General features: G+C 52.0%; 1 long non-coding RNA gene across 1 annotated transcript; it reads right to left on the reverse strand.

Annotated features, from left to right (window-relative positions):
- Window positions 1-5814: 5814 nt before the first annotated feature.
- LOC113621599 (uncharacterized) lies at window positions 5815-10999 on the reverse strand. The gene is made up of 2 exons (XR_003433232.1): window positions 10739-10999; window positions 5815-9371 (listed from the first exon to the last, which is right to left on the reverse strand). It is a non-coding gene; the product is annotated as an uncharacterized LOC113621599 (long non-coding RNA).
- Between the last annotated feature and the right edge of the window lie 13306 nt (window positions 11000-24305).

Consider the following 24305-nt stretch of genomic DNA (forward strand, 5'->3'; position numbering starts at 1 on the left):
CAGCTGTGGGTGGAAGCAGCCGGAGGTTGGCCCGAGAGGCCCCATCTGCCGACACTCAGGCCCGGGAGGAGATAGCACTTGTTATCTCTGTGGAGAGTTCAAGAGTTTATTCCCACCCAGGGCAGTGGGGAGCCTGGTGCCCATTCTTGGAGGGTGTGCAGTGACAGGACAGATGGGGGACACTTCCTCCCCATGCCCTCCAACACTCACTCCCTTCCACACCCCACCGTCCCCGGAGGTCAGCCGGAAACATCTCGGACAGAGCCTTGGACACAGGCACTGGCACTGGTAGAAGTCATGGTCGGATCCCAGGGCTGGTACCGAGCAGTCAGGGGTGGCCGGGGGGTGGGGGTAGGGCAGAGCTCTGGGGTCAGGCGCTCAGGGACAGTGGCTCCACCACCTTCGCACTGTGTGACCTCACACAGAGTGCTTCCGCTCTGAGCCTCAGTTTCCTCCCGTGAAAGCTAAATTAGCATTTCTGTCTTAGAGAGTTCTCATCAGGGTTAAAACAGGGAAGATCCCGTATTTCGGGCACCTGGCTCCCAGCCTGGCCAATAGCTGGGGCTCTAAAATGACCCTTCCTTTCCCGTTTGCACAACACGATCTTGACTCCAGTCACTGAAGCAAAGTCAGCTCTAGACAGAGCGGATGAGCTCACCCCGCTCCTCTGGGCTCCCCTGGGCCTGCAGAAGGTGGAGCACAGCTGAGCCCAGCACTCAGGGCCTCCAGGGGCCGGGTGGCTACCTGTCTCCAGGCCTCATTTCCTGCCTTCAGCCCCCCAGGTGACTCATTCTCCCAGAACAAAGCAGGCCCTATCTTCATACCCCAGGGCAGCCTTCAAGGCCCAGATCACCTGCCACCTCCTCTCTGAAGCTGCCCCCAGATCCCTGAGGGAGAATGAATTGCTCACTCCACTTGGCCCCTACAGCTCTGAACTTATTCTGCTTCGTGCTATGGGTACAGCTCCGGGTATCTTCCTCCCCAGCACACCGTGAGCTCCTGCAGGAGCGCACCGGGGATCCCCATCTCCTTCTAAAATGCCTGCCATCACATTTGTGCTCAGAAAAATCTTATTTAATTGATTAGTTAACTAATTAAAGAGATTATCCTAGAATAGGAGCATCTCAGAGCTGGCAGAGCTTTTAGTCCCAGTGCCTCATTTTCCAGTTGAAGAGGCCTGGGCGTGGGGCAGGTTGGGGTATGGGTAGGGAAGGATAGGCCCAGGCCCCACAGTGAGGTAGATAAGAGCAGAGGAGGTGCTAGAAGGCCTCCCTCCTCAGCAGAATCACATGCAAGGTGGTTCGTTCCATTTCACAGTTGGATAGACAAAGACCTATAAGTGGCTCTCCACTGCCCCCTGGGAAAAGTTCAAGTTTGTCATTGTGACCCTCTAAGTCCCTTTGTGATGTCATTCCAGTCAGCCTCTCAGCCCTCACTTCTGCTTGAGGGCCTGACTTGCTGTTCTCTCTGCCTGGAGCACCTGCCCCTCTGCTTAGCCAAATCCTATAATCCTTCAGGTATCCACTGAGATGTCACTTCCTCGGAAAAGGCTCCCTTGTCCCCCATGTCCTCTCTTCTTTGGCCCCCTATGATCCCATCTGTCATACGAGGCTGTGACTGTTTACATGCCTCTCACCTAGTCAGAGACTCTTAATCTTGTACCCCTAGTGCCCGGCCCAAAAGGAATACATGTGAGTGAATAAATGAATGAATGAATGAATGAAGCATAAGGACTGGAACTCTGGACCACAGGCAGCCATACTACTGATCCCAAGTTAACTCCAGAGCCTGTGCAGGGGGAAAGGCACTGAGTTGGGAGGGGGTGGAGGGCAGGGTGTGTTGTAGGACACCCCAGCAGGGGCAGAGCTGAGAGTGTTGGCAGTGAAGGGAGTTATGGTCCCCAGAACCCAGGAGACAATATCCAGGATTGACTTGAGCCCTCCCTTCAGTTTTGGTGGGTTTTTTGGTTCAGTGACCTTCGTTATTTCAGGCAAAACTTTCAATCACTGGGGAAGCATTTGGAAGGAAGAAAACCCTTGGAAAAAATCAGCCAGCCCCACAGCCTGAGTGAGCCTTCACTGCCCCCGGCAGCCGGTCCTCTGGCTGGCCGGGTGGAGCCTGCTCTGGAAGGCTGGCGGGAAGAGCATCTAGACGTTGTCGGATAGAGGAGGGGAGGCCAGCCCAAGCAAGGAACTGCGTATGCAAAGGCTTGGAGGCCAGGGGAGCATGACTGTTCAGGTAACAGTGAAGACTTTGGGGAGAGGAAGAACTGAGCCCAGGGGGTGAGCAGGGAGTTTATGGTAAAAGACCTGGAAGGAGCGCCAGGCTGAGAACCTCGGGCTTCCCATGAATCCAGCACCTTTGCCACAGGTTCACTGTGCTCCTCCCACCCAGCCCCCACCTCAGAGACCTTACAGTCTGGTGGGGGAGAGGAGAAAGCAGGAGACACTCAGGATCCAGTGTGGGAAGGGATGTGATAGCAGGGAACCCAGAGGGGCCTCTAACCCAACCTCCTGGGGAAGTGGTAACTTAGCTGAAAATTGCACAACAAATAAGACCTCTTTTTATTCCCTTCTCTTTCTTTCCCTCCCTCCCTCCCTCCCTCCCTCCCTTCCTTCCTCTGTCTCTCTCTTCCTTCCTTCCTCCCTCTCTCTCTCTTTCATCCTTTTTTTCCTTCTCCCTTTCTTTCTTTTTCCCCTTTGTCTGCTCATTCTTTGTTTCACTCAGTTGTTAGATAAATCATCACGAAAGAACTACTATGGAGCGCCCACTCCACTAGGGCTAGGCCGGGCTACAGGAGGTGAAGTTATCAGATGTGGCCCTGCCTACATGGGGAGACAGACATAATAGAAATGGTCACACCATGTATACATGCACACACAAAAAACCCCACAAACCATTAAGGGCTATTAAACAAAGAAGTACTTAGTGCCATGAGAAAACGTAACAGGCCTGAGATTCACAGGAAGCACAGGAGTCGGCCAGGCAGAGAGTGTGAAGCAGAGCGTTATACACACAAAGGAAGAAGAGAGCACACGTAAAGGCTCAGAGTGGGAGGCGCGTCACATGTTCAAGAAAACAAAAAGCAAACTGAAGGCCAGGCAGGCTGGCCGCAGTGAGCATGAGGGGGTGTTGCCCAGGATGATCCTGGAGAGGCAGGGCGTTGGTCACGGCACGGTCCAGTCCCAGAAACAGGACTGGGAGGAGTAAGAACAAGGGATTCATTACAGGGAGCTGACCTTCTGTAGCTGTAACAGGTGGCGTAACTGTCTATCTGAGCCTGTTGTCTTTGTGTCTGATGCTGGGGCCTGAAGTCACCAGGGCAGAGAGTCGAAGAGGAAAGAAGTGAAGATGGAATCCTGAAGGTCTCAGGGCCTCCAAAACTTCTCCTTGGGTTATGCCGGTGGCCTGCAGGAGAAGCGGGGCCCTTCATCGCGGAGCTGAGCACCCCCCTGGGCCCGAGAAGAAGAAGCCAAAGGACGGTGTGGCAGGAGATGGAGGAACTGCAGGCTAGCCCTGCCCCGTGCCACATTAGCGGCTGCACCAGTCACCAGTCAAGTGTAAAAGAATATGACTGCTGTTCAGCTTCCTCCTTCCAAATCTCCCACAAACCCTCTCTGTGCCCCCTTGCACACCTGGGATATGCAGTGAAGGGGATTCTGGGAAATGTAGTTCCAGCATAGCTAACTTGACTTGCTACAAATCCAACACAGGTAGGCAGGGGCCAGATTATGCTGTGCCCTGTCATCTTGGGATGGTATTTTAAGAGAAGTGGGAAGTGCTACTTGATTTTAAGCAGAGCGGCAGTGGAGGATGACATATTCCATTTTATGTTTTAAAAGGTCCCTTTGGCTGCTGTATGAAGAATGGCTTAGAGAGAAGCAAGACAGAAACAGGGATTCCAGATAGAAGGTTCCTGAAGGAAACCCAGCAAGAGAACACAGGGGTCTAGATTCGGGGGCCGGGGGCCTCGGCAGCAGAGTTGGAACGAAGCAGGTAAATCAGAATGACTTGAGCGTGAAGGTAAGAGAAAGGGAAGATGGCGACCAGGGATGATTCCCACATGGCTGGTGGAAGCATTTACAGCGCTGGGAAGCATTAGAAGAGACGGGGACTGGTAGATGGGAGGCTGATGTCATGTAGGATTTGGAGTCTGAAGATCAGGATAGCATTCTGACCATGAGATGTATTTGAGAATAAATAGCATATAGGTGGTATTCTTGGAGGTGGATGAGGCCCACTGAGGGAGAGGGTGCTGAGAGGGGAGAGAGGAACTCTGGCACTCCCACAGGATTTGAAGGCAAGAGCCGACTTTCATTTTAGAAAGATCTTTCTGACTGTAATGTGGACAGCTATGTGCAGGGTGATGCCAGAGACGAGAGAGACCAGATCTTGGTGACCAGCTGCAACTCAGGTAACTAAAACATCAGGTTTCTCTGCTTTAGGCTATGATTACATTGACTAAGTGAGATGCAGTTATTCAGTTCCTGATGATCCAGAGTTCTGATTTCCTATTATGTCACGATGGGTGGTGAGTAGATAAGACCCATTTCCAAAGCTGCACACATAAAGCCCATTCAATTCCATATTAGTTCCTTTATTATTACTGTGTTAGTGGATGTGATACTTGAATCGCTTAAAGGATACAGTGGATTTGGAAAACGAAATGATTCAGAATTCATGGGAGTTCATGGGAACCAAGGTTCTGTTGATTCCACCTCTTCAGTCTCACAAATTATCTCCAGTCCTATTTCTATTACTGCAGCCCATCCATCATCATCCCACATCTGGTTCACAGAACCAGTCTCCCAACTCATCTCCACGTTCCTCTCCCTCCTGTCCATCTTCCACACAGCGTCACTGACACCTTCTCTAATTACATATGCAACCACGTCACTCCAGCTAAAAGGCGTCCCTGGCTCCCACAACCTCCAGGATAACGTTCAGCCTCCTCCACGTTCATGGCTCTGACCCTGCCTGATCCTGGCCCTCTCTTGCCAGCCTCAGTTCCTTCGCATGCCCTGTACTCCCCTTCCCATCTCCTACTCCTTGCCCTTCACCAGTCATTCACATGTAAGAAACAGCCACTGCAAGGCCCAGAATGAAACTTGCTCTCTCCCTATGATAGGCTTTTGCAGGCATTGCTCCTTCTCCCTGGAAGAGGCCAGTTTCCTCCTTACATTCCCTTAGTCTAGCAAATTCCTGCTTAGACTTCAGAATTTTTGTCTGGACCTACCACATCTTGGTACCAGCCCCCTCAGTCCCACCATGATCCCATAGCCCTTTGTGAGCTCCTGTCAGAGAACGGACTGCCTCATATCATAACCCTTGTCTCTTTCCCTTCCTTCCTTCCTTCCTTCCTTTTCTCTTTCTTCCTTCCCTTCCTTCTATCAATCTTTCTTTTCCTTTCCCCAGTTTCCACAGTTTTTACTGGCAAGTATTTTAGGAAGGAAAGATTAATCCTACTGTTTCCAAGTCCATGGAATGCAGAGCCGTGCCCAGGGACACATCAAGCGGGGCTGAAGGAGACTGCTGCGTTGCTCCCCTGTTATTCACAGATCCAGCCAATAGCACAAGACTTGTAGTCACCAATTCTTCGGGCTTAAAACCGCAGGTCGATTTCTTTTTCAGCACTTTTTTACTGAATCACTGCTATCCATGATGTTCCTTCCAACTTGAACGCAGCAGTCCCTTCGCACTGTGCTTGACTTAGATTCCGCTGGATCGGTCTCCCCAAGCATCCCTCGCCCTATCTTTACCACATTCGGCCCCTCCAGACCATGGCCACAGCCGGCCCTGAGTTCATGCATTTCTCCAGCTCCGGGAAGAGAGGGTGGTCTTTCAGGTCAACGTTGCGCTGCTTTAGATGTTCCTCGGGGGCCTGAAGGAACTTCTGGCCACAAGGCAGAATCCCTTCTGCTTGAGCACTTGATGATCTCGCCGCACCTGACCAAGCTGCCTGCGCTCTGGCTTGATGGGAAATTGGCTGGGGTCCCAGATGCTGGCAGAGGCGGGTGGTGGGTGCACTATGGGGCCGGAGCCGAAGGCCATTTCTTTCTTATTTGCTGCTATACCTCAGTGCCCAGAACAGAACCTGGCATGTGGGAGTTGATTGTCTTTCAAATGTTACTAATAATTAAGAAGGTCTTTGAGAACTTAGGAAAAGTTTTGGAATATTTGGACCAATCTCAATGAGAGCCAGAAAGAACCATGCTTTCCCACATCCTCCCATGGAGCCTGCATTGCAAGAGGAAGACAGACAGGAGTGGCCTCCATGATCCCAGCCCCATGCCAAGAGCAGAGCTGACCCCAGCAGCACAGAGATGCAGAGAGATGCTCCCCATCCCCCTTCCCGAGGCAGAGGCCACCGTGCTCTGTCTCTGCACAGGCTGAGGAGGCCAGAAGCCTGGCTGGGCCCACTGCATGCAGAACACCAAGGTCCAGCTTCACTTTCTCCACAGACCAGAGGAGGGTCTAAGGCGCCCCTTCCTCCTCTGTGGCAGCCAGACAGAGCCCCAGCTGGGCCCAGAGCCAGAGCGATAAGAAGATGCAGTCACTCTCAATTTCCCACAAACTTGACACTCGTTCCTGTTGCAGAAAAAACACATCACCTTCTATTCTTGAGATACCAGGAAATCACAGTGTCTCAGAGCTGCAGGGCCCCAGGGAAGCACCCAGTCCCCGTTAGAGAATTTGCATCGTGCAAATGGGGAAACTGAGGCCCACTGATGGAGGGAGATTTGAGCAGGCCCACACTGAGAGTCAGTAAAATAGCTGGGGCCATAAACCTGGGTCCCCTTCTTCCCAGCTTCATATCCTTACCTATGATGAATGTAATAAAAGCTGGAGCAGTGCCGATGCTTATTATTGCTAGAGGTGCCCCTCCGATTAGATGAATCAATGAGTGTCCTGCTGTAATATCCAACCCCCAAGTTGAATAAATACCTGAGGATTTACATCTGCACCCCAGAGGAGCTCCTGCAGCTGCACTGTGCTGGTTCACCTCCCATGGCAGGGAGCTCGGCAGTCTAGATAGCTCTCAGCCCCTTTAGAAGGGGCTTCTCTGCCCTGAGTCCAAACCTGCCTCATGGTCCTCTGGGGACTCACAGGGCCTGGGAGATTCATGTGGAAGGAAAAAAAAGAGAATATTGTATTCTTTGGAATTTCTGGCACTGGGGCAAGCAGACTGGCAGCCCTCCTACCTGCAGGAAAAGCTGTGGGTTGGGGGAGGAAGGGGATGGAGACACCCCCTGAACTACATTTCTCTGAAAGCTGGGGAGGGAGCCAAGGTCAGGGAGTTCAATGGGGCAACTTGTAAAAGTTGGCAAAACCAGTGGTCCCTCCTCTGTGACACCCTCATCAGTAAAGTGATGGCACAATTCCCAGGACGATTACATTTTTGTAGAAAAAGGGGAAGTGCAAAACAGTGTGTGAGTCTAGTGGTTTGACACGACATGGAAGAGGTTGTCCTCTCATGAGCAGGGACAGAGGAGCGCGACAAACAACCGTGGAACAGCTGAGCAGTCTGAGGTTCAGAGCAAGTTTTCACCACATCTCCCAGGAGCATGGAAGCGCCACGTGGCCTTGGGTAACATACAAAGATTGTGCCGGTCGTTCTTTATTCCTGCGTTTGACAGGGATTTACTGACTGCTGCTCATGTACGTTAGGCACTGGGGATGCTACTATTAACAGACCAGACGTGGTATCTTGGATGCTCTGCCCTGTATTTTTAGCTAATAGCTCTTACATGGGTGTCCCACCTCCCCAAAGAGTTTGCAAGTCTCTCAGGGGCTGGAGCTCCTACAGGCCTCCTCCCCATCACACAGCCTTCGCGAGTCTCTAGCCATCAGCTTAGGAATTCACTGGAAGGTACAATTTCATGAGCCACGTTCACTGATCAGTCATTTAATCAGTTAAACAAACACAACAATGGCCCAGTTCTCATGTGCCCCTGGAACTGAATCAAGCAGACCCAGAGGGGCTCAACTCTCAAGGTCATCAAGTCTATTCTTCTGCCTCCAAACCAAGCTGAAACCGATGCTAGTACAGAGTAGGAACAAAAGTCAGGGAGGCGGAGAAGTGGGTGCGAGCTGGATTCTGCCACTAGCCCACTGTGTGCTTAGCAATAATGGGAGTGTCCATTGGTAGCAATCTGGAAACCCTCTCTCTCATTTGATCCTCTCAACAACCTGTGAGTTAGGCAAGACAGGTTCTACTATCCCTATTTTACGGAGGAGGACCCTGAGGCTTGGAGAAGTCAAGTGGCTTCCCGAGGTCACAGAGCTGGTGAGTGGTGGCATCAGGGTTTGAGGCCAGGTCCGTCTGGTCTCAGAGGCCTCCTTCTCCCCTGCGTATACTGGGCCCCTGGGGCACATACTCCAGATGCCGCTGTTTTGTCTCCCACTGACAGGAGCACCAGAGCTGAGCTGATTCATGAACTGATGGCTCCAGCCTCCCTGCATCCCCTGCTTGATGGACCTGCTGGCTCTGCCACCCCCAGCACCACTGGCCAGTGACCAAGGAGAGCACAAGAAGGCGGGATGGGAGTTGGGGGGTGGGCAAGGGAGACAGAGCAGAAGCAGATGGCAGAGACTCAGAGCATCCATCAGCAGGGCCAGCTCCCCCTGGGATCTCAGCTGCTGTCTGATTGCCCGAGTTCCCATCCCAAAGTCGGGCGCCTGACAACCTGTCAGTCACTCCCCCGGGTGAGCTCCTTCCCAGGCTCCCATGGCCTTGGGGTCTGCTGGGACCCAAGCAAATGGGCTGAGCATAGCTGGGCTCTGATGGAGAAGAGAAGCAGCCACTCGGACGGACGCCAACACCAGAGGGACCCAGGTCTGCGGAGTTGGCCGGATCTCCTTCCTGCTTTGGGGGCTGATTCTCGGAGCCCTTTGTCCTACCCTCAACTCCTGAAGCTCCTTAGCAAGGCCCTGCTGAGGCTTACTGGCTTGATGAGGTGTGACTTCTTATCAGGCGTGTCTCCACCCCTGGCCTTCACCCTCACCTTGGTGTGAGTCGGGAACTCTCGTCCTTGCCTCCTGGGTCGGCCTGCTTGTCTGGACATGTATGGCCACCGCACATCCTATCCTGTTGCATCCTGCCAGCCCCAGAGCACCTGGGACCAGGAAGAAGGGAGGGGGGAAGGGACCCGGGCCAACGGTGTGAGGTCATGCTGCCAGGGTGGAATCCAGAGTGGAGAGTGACCGTTCCAATCATGGACGCTGTCCGATGGAAGTGGGGAGACAGTCGTGATGTGCTTCTGACCTGGTTCCATCTCAACCAATGTGCATTGATGTCTGCTCTGTGCCAGCTGGACGCTGGGCCCCTCGTCACAGACGGGATCAGAGATGGTCCAGCTCCTGAAGGGTTTCTAGACGGTGGGGACAACAGCTCAGTCAACAAATCATTAAAAGCCAGTGATAACTCCTCTGAGAGGCCCTGACGGAGCCCAGGGTAGAAGGAAGCCCTGAGGAAGAGGCAAGTTAGCTTTATGGAAAGAGCTTGGACCCTGGACTCAGGGCTGAATTCAGATGACATCTTGCCACTGTACCTGACTTCTCTAAGTCCCAGCGATTTATCTGTAAACTGAGGCAATAATATTACCCATCTCACGGCATTGTTCCAAGCATTGGACGGTCAAGTATTTAGTACAACACCTTGTGGGAGGCCAGGTGAAAACCTGGATGGCTTCATGGAGGAGGCAGTGCTTAAAGGATGAAGGGCAGCAGGAAGGCATCTGACCACTCAGGAAAGTCTGAGACTTTAGGATCAGCACCTCTTCTGAGAAGGCGGTCTGTTCCTACTTGCTGTGTGGCATTGCCCTTGTCTGTTTGCCTCTGCCTCAAGGCTGTATGTTGTTCAAGAGCTAAGGCCTGCCTCACTCACCATGGCATCTACAGTGCCTGCTACCAATGGTATTCAGTGAATGCATATCAGAATAATAATGAATGACTCTGCAGAGTGAGAAAACAGGAGAAAAGGGATAGAGAAGAAACGGAAGGGAACTAACATTTTTAGCCCCCCACTATGTGTCAGACATTAGGCTGGTTACTCATGTGTGTGATCAGGCTTAGTTCTCCCAAGAGACTGCTGTGTGTTTTATTCTCTCCGTTTTACAGATAAGGAAATGAAGTCTCATAGAGGCCCCAGGACCCGATAGAGATCAAGCAGCTGGAGCAGCCCAGGACTCCGAGCCCCATCCACGGGTCTGCAGGCCCCTTTTCATCCTTCTGGGCTACTTCCAAGTGGCCTAAGGGTATTTGGCCAGGGCCTCAGGACCCAGAGGGCAGCCGTTTAACCCCATCCCAGCTGTGCAAACAGACTCCAGCTGGAAGGTTCCAAGGAGGGCTGGGGAGAGGGTCTGGCAGGTCTGACAGGTCATTGTGAGCTGGACTTTCCTGAGAAAGCCCAGGTGACCTAGAATGCATCCTTCTGCAGGCTCGGGTGAGGGCTGACTCCAGGTCCTGTGATCGCAGCCTGCAGGCAGACTCAAAAAATAACTCCACCCACCTCCCTGCTCCAAGTGCAGTGAGGACCCTCCCTGGTCAGCTCTGCACAGACTGGACTCCGGGCAAATCCCCAGGTCTTGCAACAAGCCCCAGATGTACGTGACATCAGAGGTCACACGCCTCCCACTGTGCCGTAGCCACGAGACAGACAGAAGCTGGGAACCCTGCGGGCTTGCTCCCCGGCCCACTGCACCTTTCTCTCTAGCCTCTCTCTGCCCCACAGTCTTACCTTTCGCCTTAGCTTCATCTCCCACTTTCCTCCCTCCAGGGCCCGTGCAAGAGCAGGTGTTGTCGTCCTCAGGGCCCTGTCACCAGTTCCGTAGCGATCCTAGGCAGGCAGCGAGATCTCCCTGCAAAGAGCACAGGCAGGACACCCACCGTCTGACACCCATAGTCAGAACTTCCAGCCTGACACTGCTGAGCTCTCATTTCCTTAATTGAGTGATTCTGTTTCCGAAGGACCAGATAATCCACTTCTTGAAGGCAACGGGCACGAAGATTGATTGTTTCACACTAAGACAAACACGTACACCCAGCAGTGGGAGGCACACGTGCTCCCCATCCACGCTTGGCTCTCAGACAAGCCTACGCAGTCTTGCACATACCACCCAGAGAGTGGGGATCCACCCTGCCCAAGGGCTGACACAGCAGAAAGGGAAGCATAACCTCGCCAGGGGATCCCCGCCACCTCTCCCCTGAGGCTGCCCACACATGCTCCCCTTTGAGACCAGGCCCGTGAGTCAGGGAAGCAGTGTCTGTGGGTGGGACTTCCCACCTCAAGAAAACACACCCCATGCCTCCTATGGGTGGAGTACAAGGAAGCAGCTGGTCCAAGACAGGCCCTGGAATTCACAAAAATTTCGTCAACCACTTCTGGGACATTGAATGCTCACCTACTACGTGCTGGACCCTTGGGATGGAGGATGGAGTGGTAAAGGAACCAAAGAGTTTGGAGTCAGAAAACACTGGCCTTGTCACTTCATTACTAACGTCAGACTACAATTCAACAAATGTTTCTTGCATACCAATTGTGTGTGGGGGGCTATGTTCACATGAGTTATCTCATTTAGCTCAGTTCTCTGTGCTCTAAGTGTAAAATCTGGGACCTGGAGAATGGGTCACTGGCTCAAGGTGCACAAGCACTGCCTCTACTTGCTCATATGTAAAATGGGTTCATAGCTGTATCCACCTCACAGGAGCATTGTGAGGATAAATGAGTTAATTTATGTAATTTTCTTAGAACTGTTCCTGGCACAAAGTAAGTAGTTAATACACGTTACTAATAGCTGAAGTCCTTGCCATGAATTCTGTTCAAAGGAGCAGCAGAAACTGAATTCAAGTAACTCAAACCTTCTTTTCCCCCTACCCTACCAAGCTTCTTTGGCATTGTGTTGGTTTGTAAAGGTCTCCAACCAACAGCTACTGGGCATCAACTCTACATAGGGACAGCTCCAGGTCTGGGGTTCAAAGCCCCCTGGAAAGGGGCCTGCTCTCCCTCCCTCACCCATCTCCCTCTTCTGCCTTGAGCAAAGGCTCTCCTCAGTCACACTGAACAGTAACCACTTCTCCATCAAGCTGACCCTGTTCTCCTGCTTCCAGGACTTTGTGCAGAACTAAGCCTTTCGATCTTGTTTCTGTAGGCTCTGGAGTTGCAGGAGTCGTACCGTGGGTCCTTCTGCTGAGGGAAAACTGAAGATCCAGTGATATGAGAAAGGTCAGCTGGCATTCAAGTCAGAGCCATGGTACCACATCCCAGCTCTGCCACTTTGGTTGTGCGGCCTTGAGTGAGTTCCTTAACCTCCCTGAACCCACGCGTTCTTATCTGAAAAGTGTGTGTGTGATAATCTTCTGGATTGTATTAAATAAAAGACTGTAGAGAGAGTAGTCCTCCCATTGAGTTGTCAATTCACACACAACCTGCATGAAGAGATACAGCTTTCTCAATTTTTAATTTTTTTCCATAAGCTTTTCATGAAGTTTTATGGCCACCGTATCTTAACCATACTGAAATCCACTTTAAGAAGGCATAAACGTCAACCGAGATATTTGCTCATTTTGAATTTCATCTCAAAGTGGTTCATGACATCTCAGATCCCAGGGGAGTGACCCGGAACTTCACTGAGAATTCTGCCCCATCTTGTCTTCAGCATGTAACCACAACCCCCCTCCATTTTTCAAGGCCCGTCTCCAAGTTGAATTACAACCGTGGTGTCATCGTCTGTGTATTGTGAGCTCCTTGGGGACAGAGGCTGGGTCTGATTCGTCACGTGGAGTCTAAGGAAGCATTCAATAAATCTTTGAATGGACCGCCATCCACTTCAGCCAGCCATCCTCCAGCCATCCAATCATGCACTCTTCAACCGTGAGGTTAAGGACTCTGTCTAACGCAGGGACTTCTACCTTCAAATTGGAGGCTTTCATCCTCCGATTTCTTTGTCCTCTAGCATTCTTTCCTCTCCTGGGATCCTTCCAGCCAGGTCCGGCACTCTCACTGGGCTCCTCTGCCTTCCTAGTGCAGCCTCTACCATTCCTAGCCAAGTAGGTCCTCACACCTTCATGCAGGTGCAAGTTAGGGTTGGCACCTCAGAAGGAACAATGTCCCATGGTCCACAGCTGGAGGTCTTTAAGGACATCTGGATGTACCATCAGTTGCTCTGTCAGCCTTTCAAGCCCCAGGGTGCCAAATCTGAGCCTAGGCAGATAAGAAAGCTAGATTTTCATGTGCACATTTGGTGTGGGGTTGGGGGGAGGGGAGGCTAGGGGAGGGCCGGATCTCACTTAGCCCAGAAAGCCCTCCTTATCTACAAGTCCTTTGAAGTGGGGGAGCTCTCAGACACTGACAGCCAGAGGGGAGCCTTTGCTCCACACCCAAGTCCCCAACCATCCCTCAGCTGGAGAGACTGGGCCCAGTCCTGGTGTAATTCTGGGATCTCGGCACTCACAAATCATTCGTTCACTCAGCAAGCGCGTCTGACCCTAGCAAGCGCCAGGCTCCATGCTGAAGGCTAAGGAGGCTGAGATGAACCTGACCCACATGCTTATCTGCAACCACAAATGCTCTCAAACTGTGCCCGGCCCAAGAAAGGATGCAGACATGGAACTCCAGTGCGCTGGACTGCTTACAATCCTAGGTCCTGGTCTGGAATGTGGTGCCTATATCTGATGCTTAAACACCCTCTACAACATCGGAGCAAGTGACAAGGTCTCAAGCCCTTGCTCATATACCTCCCAAGGTGGGAGATTTCCCTCTCCTTCCCCTTCCCCTCCCTGCCGCCAGAGCCCTCCCTTGGAACACCAGAGTCTCTGGCTAACAGACCATGCTGCCTCCCTCGGAGCTGAATCTGCCCTTGTGCTCCTCCCACTGGTCCTGACTCTGACCTCTGGGGCTGCCAGAACCTGTCTGGCTGCACTTGTCCCAGGACAGCCCTGGAGAGAATTGGAGGCAGCATCGGGTTCCCACAAAGCTCAGTTCCTAAAGATTGTTTTGCTGCAGGGAGGCCACTGGAGCAGCAAAGAGCAGGAAGCACGCGACGACTGTGGGCTGGAGCCCAGGAGCCCAGGAACACGCCAGGTGAGAGATGATTCACCTCAGGCAGGCTACAGCCAGGCTGGGACAAACCAGAGGGCCGCTGGAAGGGAGACTCCAGGGCAGTCGTGCTGGGCTTTGGGAGAGGAGAGGCTGCCTTAGCGGACTGACCAGAGGGAATGCCCCAGCTAAGGAGGGAGCCTTCATCCATCCCTCCCTCGGACTGACAGGGGAGAGGAGACCAGTGAAAAGGAGCAGCTTTCCAGCTCCCAGCCCCTTCCTCCTTCCAGCCAGATGTGCTGCCCTCGCTCAGCTCCTCCCTCCTAAAGCATCTATTCTCAGGCTGCTAAAGTCCCTGCTCATCTCTGTCCCACCCCAACCCCACCCGTCCCTGTGCCTTGCCCAGGACCTGCATGCGGCAAAGTCTTGGTAAACATGCACTGAATAAAACATTGCACTGATTTGTGCTGGTTGTAGCTGGTGCAGAAGCTGTATATCTAAGGAGTAGGAGTCAGCCAACTTTAGGGTCCGGAGACCCGGGTCTGACGCTTGGCTCTGCCATGCGCTCTTTTCCTCAAGGGGCACCTTGAGCAGATCTTTTTTTTTTCATGGGACTCAGTGTCTCCACCTAGGAGGACCGCATAAGACAGCTCCGAGGCCCACTAAACCTAAAATGCCCCATGGTAGTTCAGGATGCCCCCTCCACATTGATTTGACGCAACCTATGTCCTCTCTCAGGGACACCTGAGAAGCCCACATCTCCTTTCTCCCAGGGCGCTTCTGTGCCCCCACCAGACTATTTCTGAACCCTGGGAACCAGAGGAGGAATGTGTCCAACTGTGAGCTTGGCCACATCAAGTCAAGTCACCTTTGCTATTTAAAACCTCTCCCTGCGCAGAAGCAGTCTGTCGAGGCTGGGAGAAGAAGCAAATCCCTACTCATTTAGGAGTCCACTTTGTGGTGACTCTAAATTCCCCAGGATTAAGAGATCTCCAACACCAGCTTCCCGCTGTCCTTTTCTCTAATGCTCCCCTGAGGCCACTTGGCTGTTCGGAATGTTCAGCTCACCCCCTCCGTGGCCAGGCAGGATAAGTGCCCTCACTGGGGACACTCTGCTGGCTGTAGTGTTTCCCAGAACTAATCCATGCTGACAACCCCTGGACCTGGCATTTCCAAGGGGTCGAGTTTGGCAGTTCAGAAAGCCTGGATCCACCAGGGATCGGAGGATAAGGTAAGCCAAGACTAGAGCCAGTTGAGGATGGATGGTGGGCTCCCGTGTCGCAAGCTTTTGGGTCCTAGCATGTTCAAGCCCGAAGAGACCGTCAGGATAATGTGTCATGCGCCCCCATTGTACAAACAGAAAAGTGAGGCTCAGAGAGGGCAGAGCACTTCCCAAAGTCACACCATATGTTTGTGGTGAGCTGAGGACTCGGATCCACGGTTCAGATGTTCATTTACCCCACAATCTTTTTGTTTTTAAAACCATCTTCCAAGTTCCAAGACTGGATGTGGCCTTTTAAAATGTGGCATACTGAGATAAATTTGTATTCATTTAACAAACACTTACATAAAATGAACCATGTGCCAGCCACTGTTCTAAGCACTTTATAAATATGATCTCATTTAATCCTCCTAAGAGCCCTGAAGGTAGGTTTTACTATCCCCAACTTACAAATGAGAAGGCTAAGATGCCAGTAGATGAAATAACTTTTCCAGGGCCTCAAAGCTACTAAAATGTGACTACTTTCAGTTTGAACCCAGGTCTGTCCTGTACTCCTTACTCTACTCTGTGTTGCTCGGTGAGAGAAGTTAAGTCCAAGTAATTTGCAGTGCTGGCAGCAGGGAATCCGGGCCCCAGGGCAGAGGGGTCAGGGCAGGCAAGCTCTGAGGGCAGCAGGTTCGCACGCTGGGGACCGTGCTGTGCATCTCCAGGGAAGCCCATTCGCTTTGCCTTCGTTGTGAAGTGTGCCCCCAATGTTGTGCGATGCAGCAGCAGCCCGGCCCTCACCTGCACTGGCGACTGTCAGCCAGGTGTGGGCCTCCGCAGTTGTGCCAGCACTGCTGTTCTCAGGGTAAGGACTCCCGGGCCCAGGATGGAGGCCTTGCCAGCCCCAGAGGTAATGTGTGCCAGCTGCCACCGCAGCCCCCGCCAGTTCTGCGAGATCACGGTGGGGGCAGCCTCAGGGTCATATGTCTAGACAGTCAGACTGAGAACGGGGCTCGGCATCTTGGAAGAAGTTTCCTGAATTCCTTCCACCTTCGGGAATGGAAACTGAGCTAACAGGGAATTTGTTCTAATTACAGGGAAATAAGGAGAATTGAACAAGGTTCAAGGTTGAAGTCTTCTGTCGGGTTTCTCCAGCACTCTCCTCTTGTTCTTCTCTCCAGTGAGAAACCCCAGATCACCGGCTCCAGGCCAGCTCCTGGCCGGACACCGGGCACAGACAGGGTTAGATGGGGCCCCGCCCACCGGGAGAGCCCATCTGGTCCAGCAGTAAACAGTGGACTATCACAGGAAGCTCGAGGGTGGGGGGGTGGAGGAGGGCAGGGGAGCACAGGCTCCCAGAAGCCCAGCCCCGAGGTCAGCGGAGGCTCCCAGACACAGTGGACGCTGAGGTCCTCCTCCCTCCCTTCTGCCCACACGGCAGGGCCCACGTGAGATGCCACCTCCTTCGGGATTTTCTCAGGACACATTGATGGGCACTCATTCAACAGATGCTGATTGAGGGTAGAAGGGTGAGACCAGCTGCCACTCATGGAGTTTAAGGCTGCTCCCTTCCAAGAGGGGTCTTTGCACACCTTTCACCCAGCAGACCATCTCAGAGGGTGTGTGTGTGTGTGTGTGTGTGTGTGTGTGTGTGTGTGTATCTTCTCGCTCTTAAGCATTTCCCAAGTCTCTTTCAAGAAGTAGCATGACTAAGAACGTAGCCTCTGGAATCAGACATTCACACTGGAATCCTGAGTCCGTCCCTGTGCAACCCTGAGCAAACTACTCAGCCTCTCTGAGTCTCAGTTCTATTCGTCAAATTTGTCCAATAGTTACCTGAGAAGGCAATGTGTATTAAATAAAGTAATTCATGGTACCTGCTTAAGCTAGCGCTTGGCTGTTAGTGTCGTCATGAACAAGGATGGTCTCTACTGCCAATGGCCCACAGCGCGTCAGAGAGTCCCTGCACTTAGTAGGTACTTTGCAAATGCCTGGTGCTTGACTGCTCTTTGGCAGAGAATGGAGGGTAGATATATGTGGCCTTTTAAAATGTGGTAAAGTATACATAACATGAAATTTGCCATATTAACTATTTTTAAGCGTACAATTCAACGGCATTAGGTGCCTTCACAGTGTCGTGCAACCATCACAAATAACCAACTTTAGAACTTTTTCATCATCCCAAACAGAAATTTTGTAACCATTACATGCCTGTACCCATGACTCTCCCTTTCTTCCCTCCCCCCAGCTCCTAGTAGACTCTCTTCTACTTTCTGTCTCTATGAATTTGCCTAGTCTAGGTACCTCATATAAGTGGAATCACACAGTATTTGTCTTTTTGCATCTGCTTACTTCACTTAGCATTCTGTTTTCAAGGTTCATTATGTTGTAGCATGTGTCAGGATTTTGTTCCTTTCTGAGGCTGAATAATACGTACGGATGGATCACATTTTCTTTATCCATTCATCTGCTGATGGACATTTGGGTTGCTTCTACCTTTTGGCTATTGTGAAGAGTGCTGCAATGAGCATTGGTATACAAGTATTCAAGTCCCTGCTTTCAATTCTCTGGGTCTATTCTGACAAGTGGAATTGCTGGATCCTACAGTTAATTGTACATTTAATTTTTTGAGGAACCACCATACTGTTTTCCACAGCAGCTGCACCATTTTACATTCCCACCAGCAATGCCATACGGTCTTGAAGGAGGAGTTCAAAGGGTGTGAGATGGACACCCAGGGCACCCTCCTGTGGAGACTTTCCTCAAAGCATTGGAAGCAGAGTGGTGACAAACCGGGGCAAGCCCAGAGGAGGTGCTTTAATTGTGGAGGGAACTGGAACTACACGGAGAAGGGGTAGAAGGGCCCAGAGTATGAGGTCTGGTGAGAAGGCCCTGGAGGTGTGACGGCTGCCGTTGTGTGTCCACTGTACCGTCCGGGGGGCAGACTGAAGTCCAGTCAAGGTGTTCCAGGGAGACTACAGCCACCTCAATATGGGGAAAGCTTTCCGAGAGTCAGAGCCTTTCCAGCATGTGAGTGGGGAGCTCTCCATCCCTGGAGGCATTCAAGGAGTCACTGAGGTCCTTTGGAACGCGAGGCTGAAGGACGTTGCAGGGGAGGCTGAGAGCCTCTGTGAGCCTATAGGGCAGTGTGTTCTGAACATCTGTGGTTTTAAAACTCTGTGGCTGGATCCCATTTGAGCCCATTTGCCGGCGAAGTCTCTATAATCTGCTATTCCCGCCCATCCAGATAGTTCTGCCCCAGCCTCTCCGAGGCCCTGTATTGGCATAGACCTTGCTCAGTCCCAGCAGGGGTGAGTTTCATTTCCATTCACTGATGAGGATATTATGTGACGCCCTAAGTTCCTAAGTTCCTGTGGCTTCTGTCTACCTTTTCAATTACAAATAATACCGTGTACGTGCAAAGCAAGGCTGCAGGGAGACAGTGCAAAGGTGAGCAAGGGAAAAGGCTCTCCTGTCTGGCCTTCAAGAGCTCCAGAGTCTGCCCCACTCCCCCGCCCCAAGCCTCTTGCCTGGGCACAGAGCTGATCTTACCTCCTCTGCTCAGCACTCAGCCTCCCTGCCCCAGCCGTGCTCTCCCCTGCCCTCTTCTCTCCTTCCGACCGTTCAGCTTATGCTCCTGGCGGGACCCACTTCCTGGGACACCATCTCTGAATCTCTCTGCCTACATAAATCCTGCCGTCTTTTTATGGCTCATCCAGGTTTCCCTTCCTATAGAAAGCCCACAAAGGTCTCCTTCTTCCGTAAGGCTCTGTCTGCCAGGGCTCTGCTTAAGGCAGTCCTTCACAGATGTTTATTATTAATCACCCACTCAGCACCTGGACTGTTTTATATGCTGGGATACATCACTAAAGACAAGAACAGCTCTGGTATCATTGAGCCTCTACTGCAGCAGGAGACACAGAAAACAAACACAGAAATACATAAAGTCACTTAATATAGGGATGATTGCTGCAAAGACAATAAACGGGAGATATAAGGGAGGCTACTTTGGATAGAATGGTCAGGGAAGACCCCTCTCAGAAGTGATATTTGAGCTAAGACCCAAATTATGAAAAGAGCTCACCGTGAGAGAGGAGCTGGGGTGGGGGAGACTTCCAGGGACATAGGAAGGCAAAGGTTCCTGAATAACCTTGGCTGTTCAAGGAACAAGAAGGTGGTCACTGTGGCTGGAACACGTGGCTGGAACACTGTGGCTGGGAAAGGTGGAGAATGGATGACATGGCAGTGGAGAGACAGGCAGGGGAGATGATGTCAACCATGGTACGGATTGCAACGGGCAGCCATTGAGGGTCTTAAGCACAGAAGTGATTTGATCTATGATGTATGAAAGATCACCCTGGATGCTGCAGAGAGAAAAGCCTGTGGTGGGAAAAGATTGGAAGCAGGGAGACCAGTTAGGAGCCTACCGGAGTAGACCAGGCAAGGGCTGCTGGCAGCTTGGAGCTGGGAGTTGGCAGTGCAGATAGTGAAAAGAGTCAGGTTTGAGATATATTTTGAAGGTACAACTGCCTGGGGATTGGGAAAGGGAAGGCCTGATGGAGAAGTGTCACTTTCTTTGTCGGGCTGTTGGATTAGAGAGAAGGATAAGGAGTCCTCCAGATAAAGAAAGAGAAAAGAGCACCCCAGGCAGTATTTTAAAAAGATTCAGAGGGAAAAAAGGGGATGGTGCTTTCCGAATGATGGCTGTGAACGGTATGTGCTGAATTTTCAAAGATGACACGTGACGAAAAGGACAGATAAGTCCATAAGGGTCTTGAGCATTGTGGGAAGGGATTAGGCTCCACTTCTGGTAGGCAATAGGGAGCTATTGAAGGTGCTAGCACATAAGAGTTGCTCAATATATGTTTACATAAGGACCACCCGTAGGCGTTCCAGTACTGACGTGTGGAAGTTGCTTTCACAGGTATTTCTTGGGACCCTATAGAAACAGTGTGGTGTTTGGCAACTTTAGACTCTCGTCTCCCCACGCCAAAGGCAACTTGTGCCCAAGTTGAGCTCTGTTGCAGGATGTAGTCTGCCTGTGAGTTCTATGGGCATCCAGATTCCTGGAGGACAGAACCAGGTGGCCAGAGGCTGGAAGACAAGCGTCTGGCTATACATCCCGACCAGCCTTCACTGTCCTTATACACCTCAGCAGCCCGTGCCCAGCATTATCCACAGATGGGACAAGCACGACCCATGTACCTGTGACATTTATACCAGCCAGTGCAGAGAGAAGATTCTGGACACAATTCCTCCCAGACGTTCATTTATCACTCTAGCTTTCCCAAGATTTTAGAGAGTCACCGATGTGTTCCCTGCAGCCACGGCTCAGTCTCCAAGAAGCTGTTGGACACTAGGCCAACGCCTTGCTCTGGGTCTCAGTTTCCCTGTCCTGAAAGTGAAAAGATTGCACTTAGTGACCCAAGGTGTTCTCCAGCTCTGGCACCCTCTGTTTACTTTGTTCCCTGCCTCCTCACAACCCATTTGCATGTCTGCTCTTCATGCGGGGGAACAAAGCCACAGTGTTTGGATGGAGCCTGGTTCATGGTTGGTCTCAGTCCCAGGGGCCGAGAGGCCCAGTTGGATTCCACTGAAGGGAAAGCAGAATCCTGTAAGGTTTGCCTTGCCCAAGCCTTCTGGAAAGCGCTTGCAAAGCCTGAATTCCCAGCCCACATGCTGGAGCAAACCGTCCTCCCTTTGAAACCTAAGAAAGTTGCAGGAACAGCCATTTACCTGTCACATGGTTTTCGTAATTTCCCTGGCACCTCCGCTAATCATTGAAGCGGGTGTTGGCGGGTGGAGGGTGAGCTCCGGGTCAGACGCAGATGTGCTGGACCACGGCTGGTTTGGAGGAAGAGAACTGGAGCCGAGATCTTACAGAGCCCTCCTGAGGGTGTCCAGCCACAGGAGTCTGCTCATGAACACCTGGGGGTCCTGCTGAAGTCCAGGAAGCAGGCTGAGTCACGGGAGGGGAAGCAGACGATGCCTTGGAAAGCCGAGTCAGGGGGTATCTGTGAGGCCAGCCCGTCGGGGGTAAGGAAGGGTGGAGGATTGTGGCGGGGTTCAAAGATGCTGAGCACCTCAGAACTGGACGGGGATGCAAAGCACCTGATAAGTCTGCATACGCTTGAAAATGATACTTCTTCACCCCTTCTCTCAGCAGAGATTATGATGTGGGCCGTGCCAGGCTCTAGGGGTACAGTATAGGACACCCACCCCGTGCTTCCCTGCCCAGAAAGATGGACTGACAGGAGATGTGCCTTGTGGTTCCAACTGTAGACACTCAGAAGGGGACATAAGCATGGCCTCGGGTGACGACCAAGAAGGCTTTCTGGAAGTGGTGACATGCCAGACAAACTAGGAAAGGCACAAAGGGAAATAATGGCTCCATAGGACTAGCAGAAAAAGCTTGGACTTTGAACCAAATGGACCTAGTTTCAAGCTGACTCTGCGTCTTTGTTTTCTCATCAGTAAAATGGAAACTGTAATGATACTTTAGGAGGATTAAATGACCTCAGGAGGAAATATGCCTGGTTCAAAGTGGCGTCTCCTGAAATGGTTGGTTGGTGGAGGTCAGGGCTCAGGGGGCGATGCAGAGTCTGGGGGAGAAAATCTCCAGTACTGCTTCCTCCTCAGCTTTGAGTGAACCCCTCCCACCCACCCCTGTGGCCAAGGTCGGCGTAGGTAGGCTCCGGGCCAGCACCCCGGGTCCTGGTGGCCTGCTTGCCCTGAGCTTCCTGACGGCATCAGTATAACAGGCTTCAGCGGGCCCAGTGAATTTCCACAAGCCAGGAGGGCCCCACTCCAAGGCTCACACCTCTGGAACTTGAGATGCTGGCCAAGTTCAGGCTGTGGGAGGAGAAGGCAAGTGCTGTGTCGGCTGGATTTGGTGGGGAAACGGGCCTCCAGGGTGGAAAAGAAAAATAAAGAAAAGGATTCCCACTGGAGCTTGCTTGCCGAGAGATGCAGTTCTAAAGGTTCCCCCTCCTGCCTCCCCTGCCCCAGGCCTTTGCTGGAGAACTAGCTTAAGAGTCTGGCCCAGCAAAGACAGCTTCCTCCAGGAAGCTTGCTTGGATGGCCCGGTCCCTTCTGAGCTCTCACTCCTCCGACCCTGTGAATTCGAGTGCGGTTTCACCCTCACAGGCCGAGTACTTGCCACACAACCTATTTGGTACAGCTCATATTTGACTCAAATGGTAAGTTTCTGCCAGAAAAGCAAAAAGGAGAGGAGAAAATTCACATTTATTGAGCCCCTACTGTATACCTCACCCTGGGCTGTGCATCTTTCCTATGTCACCTCACTTAAACATTCCAACAGCCCTCCAAGCTAAGGACAACTCTCCATTTTACAGATAAAGAGGTGTGAGTCCCAGGATGGGGAAACCAAGTCCACTGGACTCTGAAGCTCAGTTAACTCTTCTGTGGGAAAAGTATACACTGTGTGGTGAAAGGAGTTTGCAAATGTTGCTTGTTAAGCATCCCTCTTGAGTCTTCCAACCCACCTCCACTAGTATAGTCAAGGCTCTGAGAGGTCCTACAGAGAAGATACTTGACTTACTTCACCCGGTCCAGCGCTCCCCAAGGGACACCTCAGTCACATTATAGCTGCTAACATCCCCTGAGGCCCGTGGGCACACACTTTGGGACGTGCTACAAAGCAAATACCGCCAAATACTGCCAAAGCAGGCGTGCTCAGGGGCGAGCTCTCTGAAGAACTCAAGGTGGGCGGCGAAGGCTGCATTAGACCTGGGGGTGGGGTGGGGGATGAAGAACGGCATAGCTGGTGGGAGTGAGCATCACGAGGGTCTGGACACGGAGGCCACAGCCCCGGCTGAAACCCAGCACCCTAAGTACCTGAACTGGTAACATCTTTGACAATGAAAGTTTGTCTTTAAAGCCGGAAGCACAGGGTGACACTAGTCACACTCTCGGCCACTGCAAGCAGAAGGCAGCAGTTGAAATGAGTACGAGGCTGTCTCTGTTGCCTAAGGAAACAGGCAAAATGCAGCCCGAGGGACTTCAGTTAGACTTCAGTCAGGCCATCAGTAGAAGATCTAACTAGTCCCCTAAAATCACATGCGTGATCCTGCCACACCACTTTGCTTGTGTTTCCCATGCTGAGCTGCCCTCCTTCCTGTTCCTTTCCACCTTGCCGGTGTCCACCGGGCAGTGCATCTGTCAAGAAGACTCCATGCTCTCTGCCTTCTCTGGAATCAGGAAGTCCCGACGCATTTCCCCTCCCGAAGGAGATGCTGGAGACTTCAGTGCTTCTGATCAACATCGGGACCTGGAATCTTAGTGCCGAGATTAGGCAAAGAAGTGGTCCTGCCAAATTCTGCCCAGGACTGATAGCACCTGGAGTACTCTCTGGCTGGCCACCTTACCGCCATAAACACTGGTGTGTCCACGTGTTGACAGCCAAGTGGGAGGCCCCTGGAAACTGTCAGGTGAGGCACAGGTGAAGGAAAGAGGTCAGGGGACATTTATAGATGGGAGTGCAATCAAAATCTTCACGTAATACCTCACGCTTGTCTAGAGCAGCACTTCTCCAAATGTGTCCCTGAACCAGCAGCATCAGTATCACTTGGGAATAAGTCAGAAATGCAAATTCTTGCGTGCCACCCCTTCCAGACCAGCTGAGTCAGGAGCCCAGAATGGAGCCCAGTCAAGAGGTTTAATAAGGCCTCCTGGTGATGCTGGAGCATGCTAAAATTTGAGAATCACTGACCTGTACTTATTCCTGTTATAAGAATTGCTCCTTGGAAGAAATAGTGTTATTCTCCCCTGTTGTGGAAAGTGACTCATAGAGGACATTTGTTCCGTCCGAGGACCCACAGCGGATACGCTACAGAGCCAGAGCTCCCAGTCCCAGGCATTTTCACGCTTCCTGGCAGCAGGGCGGAGCTGTGTGCCCAAGGTGCTAAGCGAGCTGCTTGCCTTGGCCCCAGAGAAAGCCTTAATTGGCTCATTAATAGCTGTGATTAGAGAGAATGGAGAAGCCTTTATCTTTGAAGTCCTCCGGCTGTGATAGAAGCTCATGCAGGGAGCTTGCTGTGGCTA

This window comes from Aethalodelphis obliquidens, unplaced genomic scaffold (genome assembly GCF_003676395.1).
Source record: "Aethalodelphis obliquidens isolate GAN/ISIS:26980383/991018 unplaced genomic scaffold, ASM367639v1 scaffold9, whole genome shotgun sequence".
Lineage (NCBI taxonomy): Eukaryota > Metazoa > Chordata > Mammalia > Artiodactyla > Delphinidae > Aethalodelphis > Aethalodelphis obliquidens.